Source organism: Durio zibethinus, chromosome 12, assembly GCF_047325235.1.
Source record: "Durio zibethinus cultivar Kanyao isolate XHJ-2024 chromosome 12, ASM4732523v1, whole genome shotgun sequence".
Taxonomy (NCBI): domain Eukaryota; kingdom Viridiplantae; phylum Streptophyta; class Magnoliopsida; order Malvales; family Malvaceae; genus Durio; species Durio zibethinus.
The window spans coordinates 11,226,361-11,243,912 of NC_143173.1; the positions used below are offsets into that span (position 1 = coordinate 11,226,361).

At 39.5% G+C, this 17,552-nt stretch overlaps 2 pseudogenes; both read right to left on the bottom strand.

The window, feature by feature from the left end:
• Window positions 1-5,384: 5,384 nt before the first annotated feature.
• Window positions 5,385-10,245, bottom strand: LOC149515684 (25S ribosomal RNA; annotated as a pseudogene).
• A 253-nt stretch (window positions 10,246-10,498) lies between these two features.
• LOC149515685 (5.8S ribosomal RNA) lies at window positions 10,499-10,635 on the bottom strand (annotated as a pseudogene).
• Between the last annotated feature and the right edge of the window lie 6,917 nt (window positions 10,636-17,552).

A 17,552-nucleotide genomic window follows, 5' to 3' on the forward strand; every position in this document is an offset into this window, starting at 1 on the left:
TATCATGGTTCGCATACTGGTCTAGATCTAGGGGTTCTCTCTAGTCAAAGAGTAATTTTGGTTTTAGCAAAACAAGGTCTAACAACCATAAGGACCAAGTCTTAAGGTTTACTGAAGGCTTAAGTGTTAAGGAACTAGCTTAGAATAATGGTATAGGCAGTGATCAAGTCTCCAGAGGCTCAGATATGGTGTTCAAGTTTGACATAATTAAGCTAAGCCTAGGTGCGGGTGTTGGTGAGCACTTATATTAATTTACAAGCCATAAAAATACCACTGGTACGATAGAAATATGAAGATGTGCCTAAACCCACCTGTAATAGGGATGAGTAGATCGGTGCTTACCGTGAGACGGATCGAATGACCTAACCTTAGTTCTAACTACCAGCTTTTTAATTACAATAACTAAAATATATGCTATTGGAGCTAGAATTACCATGGTTGTTGGCACTAGACTTGCCCTCCAATGGATCTCATTAAGGAATTTAGATTGTACTCATTCTAATTACCATACTTATAAAGCCCAATATTATTTTTTATTGTCACTACCTCTCTGTGTCAGGATTGGGTAATTTACATGCCTGTTGCCTTCCTTGGATGTGATAGCCATTTCTTAAGCTCTCTCTCCAGAATTGAACCTTAATTCCTTACCACTTATCACCACCATAATAGGCCATTATCCTACCATTGAAAGTTGATAGGGTAGAAATTTGAATGATGCATCTCCAGCATAAAGGCCATGTAATTTGTCGAGTTATCATGAACCATCAAAGCAATGAGCAAAACTCATGTCAATATTTTATCTAATAAATGCATCCCTTTCAAAAGTTAGGGTTTGCTACACGTAATAGCTCTAGAATTAATGCGGTTATCCAAATAGTATATACTATCAAACAAACTATGACTAATTTAATGAGCCATTCTCAAATTCACAATTTGAATTAGTTAATACTTACACATGCATGGCTTAATTTTTTAGACAAGCATATGACTATTGGTAGGATCAACCAGGTAGCATTTCTTCGAGATGTTGGCACTGTATAGTCCTCAACGCACCAACTAAACAATAGAGAAAGCCAACACAGAGCACAAGCATCATGCATGTTAAACACATAAAATGCATAGCATCGGACGAATAAGGGCCGAGGGCTCACGCTCACAAAATGTTTTGCAGTCGAAAGCATAATTGAACACTAGTGCACCAATGTTGCCATGGGGGTTTGGGTGGCACACTTGAGACACGAGGCATGATTGAGGTTTAACCTGCAGCCCTTAAAAACACAAGGTGGATGAAGGATGGCAAGACATCCGATTTTCATTGATTTAGGTATGGAGCATGGGATCCTGATTGCACCCTAAAGGTACAATGACCATATGAAGAGAGATTAAAGAGGATGATAGGTCGACAGTTTGATGCATTGAGCATAGAACTTGCCAATAAATACAACCATAGCACCATTCATATACCCATTATGTACAAGTGGCACCATCCATGCACACTTGTCCATAACCCACCCAATTGATTACTCAATGAGCGAGCGAAAAAAATGACACACGAGGCCATGACACAATCGCTTAGCATAAAAAAACATAAGCAAGGGCCAAATGACTACCCCTGCCATCCAATAGGCAACAACGACATAACACCACCAATGCTTGGTCTAGCTAGGATCGCACACTCAAACTCTACTATCACTACCACAAGGGGACTTTACCTGATTTAAGGACTTGTTCCTAGGGTCTTGGGTAATATTGGTTGCATACATAGGCTTGGCCAGGCTAAGACATTTTTAGGATTAATGAGAAAGTACCATGAGACTACCAAATACCCAAGAAACTTGGCCAAACCAAGCTCGCGACCATAGCTTCTACTTGTACCACCCCAAGGAGCTATTGCTCGATTCAAGGACTTGGTTTTGGGGTATAGGGTAGCATCAGCCATAGGCACAAGCTTGAGATTGGTCTTTTTTGAATGCACACCAATCGATTGAGGCTATACGCTTTATAGGTCACTAGAGTAATAAGTCTCAAACAACATGGCCAAAATGCAAGCACATGCTAGATTTTTCCCCAAGGATGTTACCATGGATGTACATAATGAAAGGCCCATCACATATACATACTCCCCCCATAGGGAGAAGAAGAGGTGCCTAGATAACCACACCTTAAAAAGCATAAGAGATTTTATAAATATGCTAGCAATAGACATTAAAGTGTCTAAAATTAGGATATTTTTTCCAAACAAACATATCCTATACCAAAGGCCTGCAAGTGCTGATAGTGGTTGAAACATGTGCTGATACCAAAACCCAACACGTGCTGATAATGTTTAAGGTAAGTGCCTATAACAAGAGCCAGCATGCATCGATGGTAATTAATGCAACTACTCAAATGAAGGGCCATCTTCTTTCGATGTTAATTGAGGCAAGTGTTGTGCCCATGGCTAGCATATGCCAATGGTGATCAAAGCAAGTGCCCATACCAAAGGCCAACTTATGCTAATGGTGATTGCAAAAAGCGTCTATACCAAAGGCTAACTTGTGCCAATAATGGTCGAGGCATGTGCCCATACCATGCATTAGCATATGCTGATGATGGTCGAGGCCGTAGCTGAAGTTTAATTCTAAGCCATAGTGTATATGCTAAACTTGGGCATGTTCTAGTGTCATATTTTTTGCTTAGGGCACCATCGTCAAAGCATCATCAGAAAACCTAACCAGTAACATTAAGAGTTTTTTATGATTAGGGATGAAGGCTAAAGGGTGTGCACACATGATGTGTGATGGGTGCTGATCCTTAGCCCTTATATTAGCCCCCTATCCCCTAAGCAACCTCTATTACTCACATCCCTTTAAAAAGCATAATAGCTTTTTCAGGTTTACAGCCAGTAGCCATTCAAGTGTTTAAAATGAGGATGTTTTATTCAAATAGGCATAAAATCTTCTACACTTTGATTTTTTAACTAAATTTTTTTTATGGATACCAACAAAAATACAAGGATCATGTATGCCAAATTTGGGGCCAAAACTTCTAAAAAAATTTCAAAAATCATGAATCAAGAAAAATTTTAAAAATCACAAAAAATAAAAAATGAATCATCTCGCCATGAAACTTCACATAAAGGCTTAAAGGACTATTATATGAATTTACAAGCCATTAAAATGGTATTGGCATGGTAGAAATATAAAGATATGCCTAAATCCACCTACTGCTTGAACGTGTGCATATAGTGCACAGCTTGGGCCTAGGTTACCTCGTATGGTGTATAATGTAGCATGTGCCAATGGTGTTTGAAAGAACTGCCCACACAAGGGGCTAGACCAATGGCCAACATGTTTCAATGGTGGTCGAGGCATGTGTATGTGTCATGATTTGATTATTGGTTTAAGCCTAAAGGTTCTCTTTGAGTCGAAGAGCAGTTCCAATTCTAGGGGAATAGGGTCAATAGCAAGAAAGACTAGGCCTTGAGGCCTACTAAGGCCCAAGTCACGAGAAACTAGCCCAAAATAATGGTATTGATAGTAATCAAGACTTGAGAGGCTCAAGCATGATGTTCAAATTCGATAGAATTGAGCTAGCCCCAAGTGTTAGTGCTGGTGAGCACTTATATGAATTTATAAGTCATAAAAATAGTATTAGCATAGCAAAAATATGAAGATGTGCTTGAACCCATCTACTACCCGATCGTGGTGCACATGGTATACAGTCTGGGCCCAAGATACCCTTGCGTAGTGCATAGCCCAACTTATGCTAATAGTGTGTAAGGGAATTGCCCACACAAAAGGCCAGTATATGCCGATGGTGGTCGAAGTATGTGCCAAGACCAAAGGCCAACATATCCTAATAGTCATCGAGGTATGTGCATATGTCATGGTCTATATATTGATCCAAGCTTAAAGGTTTTTTTCAAGTCGAGGAACAGTTTTGGTTATAGTAAGATAAGGTCCAATAGCCAAGAAGACAAAGTCTTAAGGCCTACTAGAGGCTCAAGTCACAAGAAACTACCCTAAAATAGTGGTATAGGCAGTGATCAAGTCTCCAGAGCCTTAAGCCTGGTGTTCAGGTTCAACATAATTGAGCCAAGCCCAGGTACGGGCCCTGGTAAGCACTTATATTAATTTACAAGCCATAAAAATGCCACTGACATGGTAAAAATGTGAAGATGTGTCTAAAACTACCTACTGTATGGTCATAGTATGTATGGTGCACGACCCAACATATGCCAATGGTGTTCGAGAGAATTACTCACACAAAATGCTAGCATGTACCAATGGTGGTCGAAGCATGTGCCGAGACCGAAGGTCAATATGCCCTAATAGTGGTCAAGGCATTTGCATGTAACATGGTCCACATACTGGTCTAGGCTTAAAGGTTCTCTTCAAGTTAAGGTATAGTTCCAATTCTAGCAAGATAGGATCTGACAGTTAAAGGGATTAGGCTTTAAAACCTACTGTAGGCCCAGGTCACGGGAAACTAGCCCAAAATAGTAGTATAGGCAATGATCAAGACTCCAAAGGCTTAAACACAGTGTTCATGCTTGGTAGAATTAAGCTAGGCCTAAGTGTGGACACTAGTAAATAATGCACGGGTGCATAATCAGACCTGGTACAGGCATGCCTGAACACAGTCCTAGAAGGATCAGATTTATAGGCTTTTAGAAGGCCTAGTACTATAGTATAATTTTTGACAAGCTAAAATTATTATGAGTAGTTAAGTTTTGTAGGCTAACTTAAGCACACAGAGTTAATTCCCTATCAAAGGCTGCATGAAATTTGGCTTAAGACAGAAGCCCGTGACGCATGTATCGAACGTCATTTTGTGCCAATGGTAATCAAAAGCCAGATAAGTGCCTTGGGTGGGAAAGTCACAATACACATGTTGCATCAAGTGTCAACATCTACCAAAGAAGTGTATGAGGCAACAACCCACACTAAGAGCCCACTTATGCCAATGGTGATCAAGATAAATACTCACTCAAACATTGTCAGCATTTGCCAATGGTGTCCAAGGCAACATTCAACACAAAGGGGTCAGCATCTACTAATAGTGTTCAAGGCAAAAACGGGCTAAAATCTATCGATGGTGATGGATGTGATTGTCAACATAGCAACCAAGGGCTAGATACAATCGATGGTGTTCGAGGTAACAACTCACATTAGGGGCCAACGTGTGCCGATAGAGATCAAGACAAATGCCTACATCAAGGGTGAGCCCATCCATGTAACAAATACTGAGGGCATTTGGTTGCCATTTACTTAGACACTTAAGTGAGGGATGTCATTCCCTAACTGAATTGATTACAATAAGGAACACCATTCATCCCCAACCTTAGAGGGATACAGTGTAAAAAAATAAACTGAAAGGGCTCGGTGGGTGTAGAAAAAGGGATGAATCAAAATGACAAAGGGTGAATCTTAATGGATCATAACAGCAATGCCACTCTACCACTTACAATACCCTATCGCGTATTTAAGTCATTTGTAATAGATTCTACCCATCGTTTGATAAGAATTATGCTCCAATAAGGCTTGTGCTATTTGTCTGCCACAAAGGTTGTACCTATAACACATGTCTTTAGAGGCTATGGGCCTCTTCTGAGGGTCCATAATTAGGTGGTAGGCACCTGCATCGCTTTTAGCCCATATTCTAACTTGGAGGCATTCAGTCATAATCCAGCACACGATAGCTTTACGTCGCCACCTTTCCAACCAAGCATAATGTCTAATTATATGAACCAATGGTTCCTCTCATACTAGGTTAAATTACTGTTACGATGCTACCATCAGTAAGGTAAAACTAACCTATCTCATGATAGCCTAAACCCAGCTCATGTTCTTTATTAGTGGGTGAATAATCCAACACTTGGTGAATTTTACTTCACAATGATAAAAAAAGCTAACATTGAAAGATCAAAAAGCGATGTTACGATGAATGCTTGGTTACCACAAGCTAGTTATCCCTATGGTAACTTTTCTAACACCTCTAGCTTCAAATTTTGAAGGTCTAACTAATTAATTGGCCACGTTTTCATAGTTCATATTTATACTAAAAATTAAAATTAAATGAGCTTTTACCCTTTTGTTCCACATGAAATTTTTATTCTCATTGAGCATATCTTAGGACACCTATATTATCTTTTAACAAATGTGCCACCCCAGCCAAACTCCCTACCTGACAATGTCTTTCGCCCAAATCAACCGACCGAGGTAGGCTTTAGGTCTAAAAAAGGGATCATGCCCTACCTTCAATTCATGAAATAAGTAAAATAACATTAAAAGTAGTGGTACTTCAATTTCGATTGAGGGTTCTCACTTATCCTATACCTCTTAAGTTATTTCGCAAAGTCAGACTAGAGTCAAGCTCAATAGGGTTTTCTTTCCTCATTGATTTTGCCAAGCCCTTTCTTTTGGTTGTGGTTTTGTTGGATAGTAGATAAACATAGTGGGAATTTCATTAATCTATTCATGTGCATCTCTAATTAGATGATGAGGCCACTATAAGTGAGTCATAGTCACTTCTGCCATTTACCCGCACTTAGTTGAATTTCTTCACTTTGACATTCGGAGCACTTGGTAGAAATCACATTGCATAAACATCTATAGGGACCATTGTAATGTTTTCTTTTAATTAAATAGTCAGATTCCCCTTATCTATGCTAGTTCTGAGTCAACTATTCATCACTTAAAGAAGGCCTTTGAGGGAGCCATTCCCAATTTATCCTCTAATTGACAAGTGGAGAGCCACTCTCGCCATGGGTATAGTTCAAGCAGTGCACCATTTATCAATGGGTTCAAGATTAGGACCCCCATGTCTAACCCTTAAAGCCAATCTTTTTTTTTTGAGGTTATAGATCCATTTTGGGGAGTTCCCTTACTTGTATTGTTTCATCGACTAAAAGCTATTCACTTTGGAGACCTAATGCAATTATGAGTATGATCAAGAACATATGGCACTTAATCCTCTAGATTTTCAAAGGTCATCAAGGTGCATTAAACACCACATAACGTGTAATGTTTTTCTAACTACTAGACCTTACCTTCAACTAAGCCATTTTCAGGGTGAGTAGGCCATTAAACAAAAAAGATAACTCTTCTTAAAGCCTCGTCAACATCTCTAAACTTTTTAATGTTGCCATCTACCATTGTGTCTCAGTTCAAGAATTTTAACCCGATTCTCTTTTGAAGCTTACGTTGGATGCACTATCAAATAGGCTTTCCTATCTCTTAGGATCGACTACCCCATGTGCAAGGGTCGTTCACATGGAACCTTTCTTTTTTTTAGCCTTTAAAGTTCTTATTTGAATATTTGCTACTTCACCAAGAACTGCACCAATAGTCACTTTGCTTGGGTTTAGATCTTAAGTTTTACAATGACTACCATGCCTTCCCACTCATCGAGGCTTAGCCCTTACCTCGACGATCAGGTATTGGTCATGCACTTAAGTGTAATCTATTTTCAAGGCTAGTTGATTCAGTAAATGGGTTGTTACACACTTCTTAACAAATTTTGACTTTCATGACCATCGTCATGCTGTCTTAATTGACCAACATGCTTTATGGGTTCTAGGTTAACCATAGTTTAACACCTTAACTTAACTTCCAATTCATCTTGCATCGCTAGTTTTGCTTACCAAAAATGGCTCACTTAGAGCTTTCAATTCCATGGCACGGCTCAACAAAGCAATCGCACTATCCTACCTATTTAAAGTTTGAGAATAGGTTGAAGGTGTTGTGCCCTTTATGCCTTTAATCATTGGCTTTACCCAATAGAACTCACTAAGGGTTCTAATTATCCTGTGGGAAACTTTGAAAGAACCAGCTACTAGATGATTTGATTAGTCTTTCACCCCTATATCCAAGTTAGACAAACGATTTGCATGTTAGTATCGTTGTAGGGCTCCACCAGAGTGTCCTCTAACTTTGCCCCGCTTAGGCATAGTTCACCATCTTTCGGGTCCCAATAGGCATGCTTATACTCGAACCCTTATTAAAAGATCAAGATCGATTGACAGTGCGCTCATGAGGGATCTCACCAATTAGCATCATTATGCCTTATCAATTTTTTAGCCCTTTGACTCACACACATGCCAAACTTTTTGGTTCGTGTTTCAAGACTAGTCAGATGGAGAGTTAGCAAGTTGATACCGAGAGCACGCGAGTGCTAAGGCACACTAAAATGACATGTGCTGCATTGCACGATCACAGCAATGATGTCTTTATGAGCATATCAAAAGCTTAAGCTTGGGTTACCACTGCGACCCATATCGATCTTCACCCCAAATCGATCGACGGACCGACTCTCACCATTCCACATTCGATTAGGGCATACTACCAACCCTCATATGTTTCCCTCTCAACAATTTCAAAACTCGATCGTTCATAAATTCTATAATTCACACCAATCATCACATTTTGCTATGTTTTTCATTGATGAAAGAGCTAAGATATTTGTTGCTGAGAGTTATTTTGGTTTTTCAGAACAAAAGGTGCCATGGTGTCCCCCATACATACATCGTAAATGGAAGGTTTCTTATTTAGCCTCAAGCAACAATACCAATCATTATGTTCACCTATAAGGTAAAATAAAGCAAGCATCATGCACACCTAACGACAAAAAGGGCTCGGGGCATGGAGGCACCCTTGCCCTTTTAGTGTTTCGTTAATGCATTCGTGGGTCGTTCATTAAGCTTATTTCGATATCTATCCTTCTATCAGTTCACTTATGAAAACCTTATCATGACTTATCCTTCTTCAAATGATAAGGTTCAATAAACTTTTTACAACATTTTGGGCAGCAAACCAACTACATCATCATGATCAAAACATTTTACCAGACCATTCAATCGATAAGAGCAATGAACGGTGTGTACAAAGGGAAGAAAGTAGTCAATATAAGCTAATGACTCATGTTTACTAGGAATTCCTCATTGAAGGCCAACAACTACAATGATCTATCCCCGTCATGATGAAATTTTAAAGATTTCCCAATCTTGTCGGCTAAGGCTATAGACACACTGAATACATTAGTGTAGTGCGCGTGTGATCCAGAACATCTAAAGACATCATAAACCTATTGTTGCCTCAAACTTCCTTTGTTCAAGTGGCCATAGGCCTTTTAGAAAGCTACCCACAAAAGATTACCTCTAAATAGCTAGTTAATAGGCAGAAGCCTTATTTCAAACATCATCCATTAAAGTTTGAGAAGAGGTCGATGGTATTGCATCCCCAATGCCTCTAATCATTAGCTTTAACCGATAGAACTTGCTAAAGGCTTCAACTATCTTGAGAGAAACTTCATAAAAAAATAGCTACTGGACGATTCAATTAGTCTTTCACTTCTATACCTAAGTCAAATGAATGATTTGCATGTCAATATCGTTATAGGTCTCCATCAGAGTTTTCTTTGGCTTTGCATCGCTCAAGTATAGCTCACCATCTTTTAGGTCTCAACAAGCACGCTCACACTCAAACTAATCTTAAAAATCAAGATCGATTGATGGTACACCTAAAAGGGATCCTACCAATCAGCTTCCTTACATCTTATGGGTTTTTTAGCCTATTGACTCGTACACATGTCAGACTCCTTTGTCAATGTTTTAAAAAAGGTTGGATAGAGAGCCCACAGGCCAATGTCAAGAGCATGTGGGTGCGGAAGCATGTTGAGATAGTGTGTGTTATATTCCATGATTGTGATGACAACATCTTCATAGGCATATCGAAAGCCTGGGCTTGGGTCACCGTCGTGACCTATGTTAGTCCATAACCGAGCTGATCGATGGATTGGCTCTTGCTATTCCATATCAGATCAGAGCATATTGCTAGCCCTTATTCGCTTCTCTCTCGATAATTTCTAGCACTCTTTGACTTTCTTTTCAAAGTTTTTTTCATCTTTCTTTCATAGTATTTGTTCATTATAAGTCTCTCGCTTGTATTTAACCTTAGATGAAATTTACTACCTGATTGGGGTTGTATTCTTCAACAACTCGACTCACAGATAGCACTTCAATGTACAATAGGTCTAAGAACAATGAGGCTTTCACCTTTTTCGGTGCCTTTTTCCAATAGACTTGGCCTAATCCATATTTGAAGATGTTTCTTCGGATAACAATTCCAACACCATGAGTGCTTGATTTTCAAGATGGGCAGTTCTTAGTTTACTTACCTTTACTAAGAGAATCTTGGTAAATTTCTTTTTCTCCGCTTATTAATATGCTTAAACTCAGCGAGTAATCCCCTTGTCTTAGGGTCATGATGTAAGCATTAACTAAACGATACAAGTATCAATTGAGCAATACAAGCATCGAGTGAACAATGCAGAGGGTCTAATATAGTTTTGATAGACAATAAGTACGCTTCATCAAAGATAAGGCATGCAATAGGCTGCACCACATACGATCACGATGCTATTGTTATCAAGTGTCAAGAGCGTGCACTATCATAAGAGGCCATCTTTCACCCCCTACTTGAAGCTCGATGGGTGGGAGGTTGGGGGCTATAATACGTGACACCTAGGATGGCTTAGGGTGTAACTTGTGTTCAAAAACTCAATAATTCATGAGATTTTACAATTTACACGAAGTATCGTATTTTACTACGTTCTTGATTAATGTAAGATTAGAGATATCCATTGTCAAGTGTCATTTTGGTTTTTCATGATAAAATAAGCAACGGTGCTGCCCACGTATACAACGTGAATGGGATCGCAATGGTACTTGCACTCTTTTTCATTCCATTTCTTGGCATGATTTATGCCAAGGGTTCATTATTCAGCCATAGGCAATGATGCCAATTGTTTCATCCATCCAGAGGTGAAATAAAGCGACCATCATGCATGTTTGGGGTCAAAAGGGGCTTAGGACATAGAGGCACCCTCGTCTTCTCGATGTTTTGTTAACATTTTTACAGGTCATTCGTTAAGCTAGTTTTGATAATGATCTTTCAATAGGTTCACCTATGGAAATCTTGTTATGACTTCTCTTTCATCTAAATGATAAGGCTCGATAAACTTTTTATGATGTCACGAGCAAAGAACTGTCCATGTCACTGTGATTCAAAAACTTCACTAGACCATTCAATCGGTAAGAGTAATGAGTAATGTGTACAAAAGGTAAAAACATAGTCAACGTAAGCTAATGACTCATGCTTATTAAAAGTTCCTTATTGAAGACTAACAATTACAATGATCTATCCCTATAATGATGAAATTTTAAATATTACTCGAACCTATTGGCCAAGGCTATAAGTTCATTGAATACATAAGTGTAGCGCACATGCGACATAGAACATCTAAGGGTATCACAAACCTGTTATTGTCTCAAACTTTCTTTGGTCTAAGTAGCCATAGTCCATCTAAAAAGCTAGCCACAAAGGGTCACCTTTACATAGCTAGGAAGCAGGCTGAGGTTTCATTTGTTAATGGAATTAACTAGACAAATCGTGCCACTAATTAAAAATGGCCTCACATCACCACCCATAAAATCAAGAAAGAGCTCTTAGTCTATCAATCCTTACTATGTTTGGACCTGATAAGTTTTCTTGTGTTTAGTCAAATTAAATCGTTATCTCCACTCTTTGTGGTGCCCTTCCGCTAATTCTTTTATGTTTTAGCCTTATGACCATACTCCCTTTAGAACCCAAAAACTTTGATTTCTTATAAGGTGTCAGTGGGAGATACTAAGACATTTGATTTCTATCAATTTAGGTATGCAACATAAGATCTCGATCACACCCTCAAGGTATGATAACCACATGAAGGAGATTGAAGAGGATATGGGTCGATAGTTTGATGCATCAAACATGAAGCCTGCCAACACGCATAACTATAGCACCATTCATATGCCTATTACGTACAAGTGGTAGCATCCATGCATATCAGTCCATAACATATCCAATCGATTACTTGATGAGCGAAAGGAAAAAATGACGCATGAGGCCATGCCATAATCACTCGACATGGAAAAAACACAAGCAAGTGCCACGAGCCTATCTCTGCCATCTAATAATCAATGATGACATGACACTGCCAATGCTTGGTTTGGTTGAGACAATGCACACAAACTCTGCTATCACCACTTTAGAGGGATGTTGCCCAATTTAGAGACTTGTTCTTGAGATCGTAGGCTACATCAACTGCATGCATGAACTTGGTTAGGCTAAGGCATTTTTAAGGTCAATGATAAAAGATAACGAGACTGCCAAATACTCGAAAAACTTGGCCAGACCAAGCTGACAACTACAACTTTTACTTGCACCAACCTATGGAGTCGTTGCTCGATTTAAAGACTTGGTTTTTAGGCATAAGGCAGCATTAGCCATAGGCATAGGCTTGAGCTCGACCTTTTTTGAGTGCACACCAACCAGTTAAGGCTATGGGCTCTTATAAGTCACTAGAGTAACTAGTCTCTAGACAACACAGCCTAAATTTTACCCTAGGGTCATTGCCATTAATGTACGTAATGAGAGACCCATCACGTACACTTACTCTCCCAGTGGAAAGAAGAAGGGATACATGGACAACCAACCTTTAAATAGCATAAAAGATTTTACAGATATGCTAGCAGTAGATATTAAAGTGTATGAAATGAGGATAATTTTTTCAACTAAGCATATCTTGCTCTGAGAGTTCGCAGATGTCGATAGTGGTCAAAGCATGTGCTCGCACTAAGGCCCAACATGTGCCAATGGTATTCGAGGTAATTACTCGCACAGAGGGTCGTATTCTTTTGATGCTAATGAACAATACCATCACTAAAGGCTAGCAATGTGCAGATGGTCATCAAGGTAAGTGTCCATACTAAAAGCCAACTTGTACAGATGATGGTCGAGGTAAGTACCCATACCAAAAGCTAGCTTGTGCCAATAATGGTCATGGCTTATGCCTGTATCATGCATTAGCTTATACCGATGATGATCAAGGCCTTAGCCGAAGTTTAATTTTAAGGTATGGTGCATACGCTGGGCCCAAGCATGTGCAAGTGCTATATTTTTTCCCTAAGGCACCAACATCGAAGCATCACTAGAGAACCTAACTGGCAACATTAGGGTTCTGGTGATTAGGGAAGGGGCTGAGGGTGTACATACATAATTTACAATGAATGCTGGTATTTGGCCTTTATATTAGCCTCTTATCCCCTAAAAAACCTTAACTACTCACACCCTCTTAAAAATCATAACAGATTTTATAGGTTTGCAACCAATAGCGATTCAAATGTTTAAAATGGGGATGCTCTTTTCAAATGGCCACAAAATCTTCTGCACTTTGATTTTTTAGTTAAATTTTCTTATGGATACAAAGAAAAATACCAAAATCATGTATACCAAATTTGGGGTAGAAACTCTTAAAAAAATTTAAAAAAATCTTAAACCTTGAAAAATTTTAAAAATCATGAAAAACAGAAAATGAGTCATCTTGTCATGAAACTTCACATGAAGGCTTAAGGGACCGTTATATGAATTTACAAGCCATAAAAATGGCATTGGCATGGGCAAATTATGAAGATATGCCTGAACTCATCAACTGCTCGATCATGGTGTACAATTCAACCCAAGATACCTTTGCATGGTGTATAGCCCAGTGTGTTTCAATGGTTTTTAAGGGAACTGCCCATACAAAAGGCCAGCATGTGTTGAGACCAAGGGCCAACATATCTCAATAATGGTTGAGGCACATCTATATGCTATGATCCACATGTTGGTCTAGGCCCAAGGGTTTTTTCTAAGTTGAATAGTTTCGGTTCTAGGGGGACAAGGTCCAATAGCTAGAAGGATCAGGCCTTAAAGCTTGTTGGAGGCCCAGGTCATAGAAAACTAGCCTAGAACAGTGGTATTAGCAGTGATCAAGACTTAAAAGGCTTAGGCACAGTGTTTAGGTTTGAAAGAATTAAGCCAACCCTAGGTGTGAGCACTTATATGAATTTACAACCATAAAAATGACATTGGCACAATAGAAAGATAAAGATGATCCTAAACCTACCTACTGTCCAATTTTAATGTACATAGTGTGTGGCCCGAGCTTAAGATACCATCGTATGGTACATGACCCAACATGTGTTGATAGTGTTCGAGGGAGTTATCTACACAAAAAGCCAGTATGTGCTAAGACTAAAGACCAACATATCTCAACAGTGGTTGAGGTAAGTGCATGTGTTATGGTTTACATGTTGGTCCAAGGCTAAAGGTTTTTTCTTAGTCGATGAGCCATTTTGATTCTAGGAAACAAGGTTTAACAGCCAGGAAAACCGAGCCTTGAGGCCTACTAAAAGCCTAGGTCATGATTAACTAGCCTAAAATAATGGTATTAATAATTATCAAGACTCAAAAGACTCAGACACAATGTTCAGGTTTGGTAGAATTGAGCCAACCATAAGTATGACATTAGAAAGTGCTTATATGAATTTACAAGCTATAAAAATGGCATTAGCACGAAAAAAATATGAAAATGTTCCTGAATTGACTTATTATTCGATCATGTTGTGCATGGTGAGTGGCCCAAGCCTATGGTACCTTCATGTGGTACGCGACCTAACATGTGCTAATGGTGTTCGAGGGAACTACCAGTACAAAAGGCTAGCATATGTCGATGGTGGTTGAGATCAAAGGCTAACATGTCCCAATGGTGGTTGAGGCATATGTATGTGCCATGGTTCACAAACTGGTCTAAGCTTAAAGGTTTTTTTAAAGTTGAAGAGCAGTTTCGATTTTAGCGAGATAAGGTCTAACAGCCACGGAGACCAGGCCTTGAGGCTTACTAGAGGTTCAAGTCATAGGAAACTAGCCTAAAACAGTGGTATTAATAGTGATCAAGACTCTAGAGGCTTAGGCACGGTGTTCTGGATTAGTAGAATTAAACCAACCCTAGGTGCAAGGGCTAGTGAGTGCTTATATGAATTTACAAGCCATAAAAATGGCATTAGTACGATCAAAATATAAAGATGTGTCTGAACCTACCTATCACTCGATCGTGGTACAAAAGTGCAAGTGTGGGTGCTAATGAGCACTTATATTAATTTACAAATCATAAAAATGCAATTGGCATGGCATAAATATAAAGATGTGCTTGAACCTTTTTATTGCCTGATCATGATACGCACGATGCATAGCTCAGGCCTAGGATACCCTCACATGGTATATAGTCCAACATGTGCCATGGTATTTAAAGAAACTACCTGTACAAAAGGCCAATATGTCTTAATGGTGGTCGAGGCATGTGCTTGTGTCACGATCCATATGTTGGTTTAGGCCTAGGGATTCTCTCTAAGTCGAAAAGTAGTATCGATTCTAGGAAGATAGGGTTTGACACCTACTGAAGGCTCAAGTTGTAGGGAACTAGCCTAGAACAGTGGTATTGGCTATGATCAAGGCTCGAGAGGCTCTGGCATAGTGTTTAAGTTTAGTAAAATTTTTGCCAACCCCAGATGCAGATGCTAGTGAGTGCTTATATGAATTTATAAATCATAAAATTGGCATTGGCACGATAGAAATATAAAGACGTGCTTGAACCCACTTATTTCTCAATTTGTTCAGTTCAGGCATAAAATACCATTGTGTGGTATGTGACCCAACATATGTCAATGGTGCTCGAAGGAACTACCTACACAAAGTGTCTGCATGTGTCGATGATGGTCGTAGCAAGTGTTAAGACTAAGGGCTAACATGTCCTGATAATGGTTGAGGCATGTGCATGTGTCACGATCCATATGCTGGTCCAAGCCAAGAGGTTTTTTCGAGTTAAAAAGCAATTTTGCTCTAGCGAGATAGGGTTCAATAGCCAGGGAAACCAAGCCTTAAGGCCTACTAAAAGCTTGGGTTATGAGGAACTAGCCCAGAACAATGGTATAGGCAGTGATAAAGTCTCCAGAGGCTTAGGCATGATATTTAAGTTTGACATAATTGAGACAAGCCCAGTTGTGGGCACTAGTGAGTGCTTATATGAATTGACAAGCCATAAAAATGCCACTAGCATGGTAGAAATATAAAAATGTACCTAAACCTACTTATAACCCCATCGTGATATGTATGGTGCATGGCTTGGGCCTAGGATTCACATGGTTTGCAGCCCAACATGTGCTAATGGTGTTTAAGGGAACTACTCATACAAATGGCCAGAACATGTCAATGGTGGTGAAAGCATGTGCTAAGACTAAAGGCCAACATGCCTCTTTGGTGGTTAAGGCATATGCATGCATCACGATCCATAAACTGGTTCGAGCCTTGAGGTTCTCTTCAAGTCAAGGAGCAATTTCAATTCTAGTGAGACAAGGTCCAATAGTCGAAGGGACTAGGCCTTGAGGCCTATTATAAGTCTAAGTTACAGGAAACTAGCCCAAAATAGTGGTATAGGCATAGATCAAGACTCTAAAGGCTTAGGCATGGTGTTTAGATTTGCAAAATTAAATAAGCCCATGTGTAGTGTTGGTGAGCAATGCATGAGCACATGGACAAACCTAGGTGTGGGCATGCTTGAACATAATCTTAGAAGGATAAGATTTATGGGCTTCTAAAAGGAATAGTACTGCAGCATAATCTTTGACAATCTAGAATTATGATGAGCACTTTAATTTTATAGGCTTACTTAAGCACATAGAGTCAATTCCCTGTCCAAGGCTGCATAAAGTTTAGCTTAAGACTAAAGCCTGTGACACATGCACTAAGTGTCATTTCGTGCCAATGGTGATTAAGGGGCAAACAAGTGCCTTGAGTGGGAGGGTCACAATTTATATGATGCACCAAGTGTCAACACTTACCAAAAAGGTGTCTGAGGTAACAACCCACACCAAGGACCCTCTTGTGCCAATGGTGGTCAAGTTTGGTGCCAGCACAAACATTGCCAGCATCTGGCAATGATGTTCGAGGTAACATCTTACACAAAAGGTCAGCATCTATTGACAGTGTCTGAGGCATGAACGAGCTAGCATTTATCGATAGTGTTAGATACGATTGCCCATGTAGCAATTGAGGGCTAGATACAATTGATAACATTCGAGGCAACAACCTATATTAGGGGCCAATGTATGTCAATAGAGATCGAGACAAGTGCTTGCACTAAAGGTGAGCTTATCCTTATAACAAGTATCGAGGGCATTTAGTTGCCATTTACTAAGATGCCTAAGGGAAATATGTCATTATCCAACCAAATCAGTTGCAATATGAAACATAATTCATCCGCAACCCCAAAGAAGTGTAGTGTAAAAAATAAAGTGAGAAGGCTTCGATGGGTGCAGAGGGAGGGACGAATTAAAGTGACAAAGGGTTGAATCTCATTAGACCATGACAGTAAGGCCACTTTGTCACTTACATACTCCATCACATATTTAAGTCATCTATAAAAGATTCTACTCGCCTCTCGATGGGAATTGAGCTCTAAAGAAGCTTACGTAACTTGTTTGCTATGGGGGCTACACCTACGACACGTGCCTTTGGGAGCTATAGGCCCCTATTATGGGCTAACAATTTGGAAGTGAATGCATGCATCACTTCTAGCCCAAATTTTAACTTAGAGGCATTCAGTCATAATCCAATACATGGTAGCTTTTTCAATAAGCATGATGACCAATTATT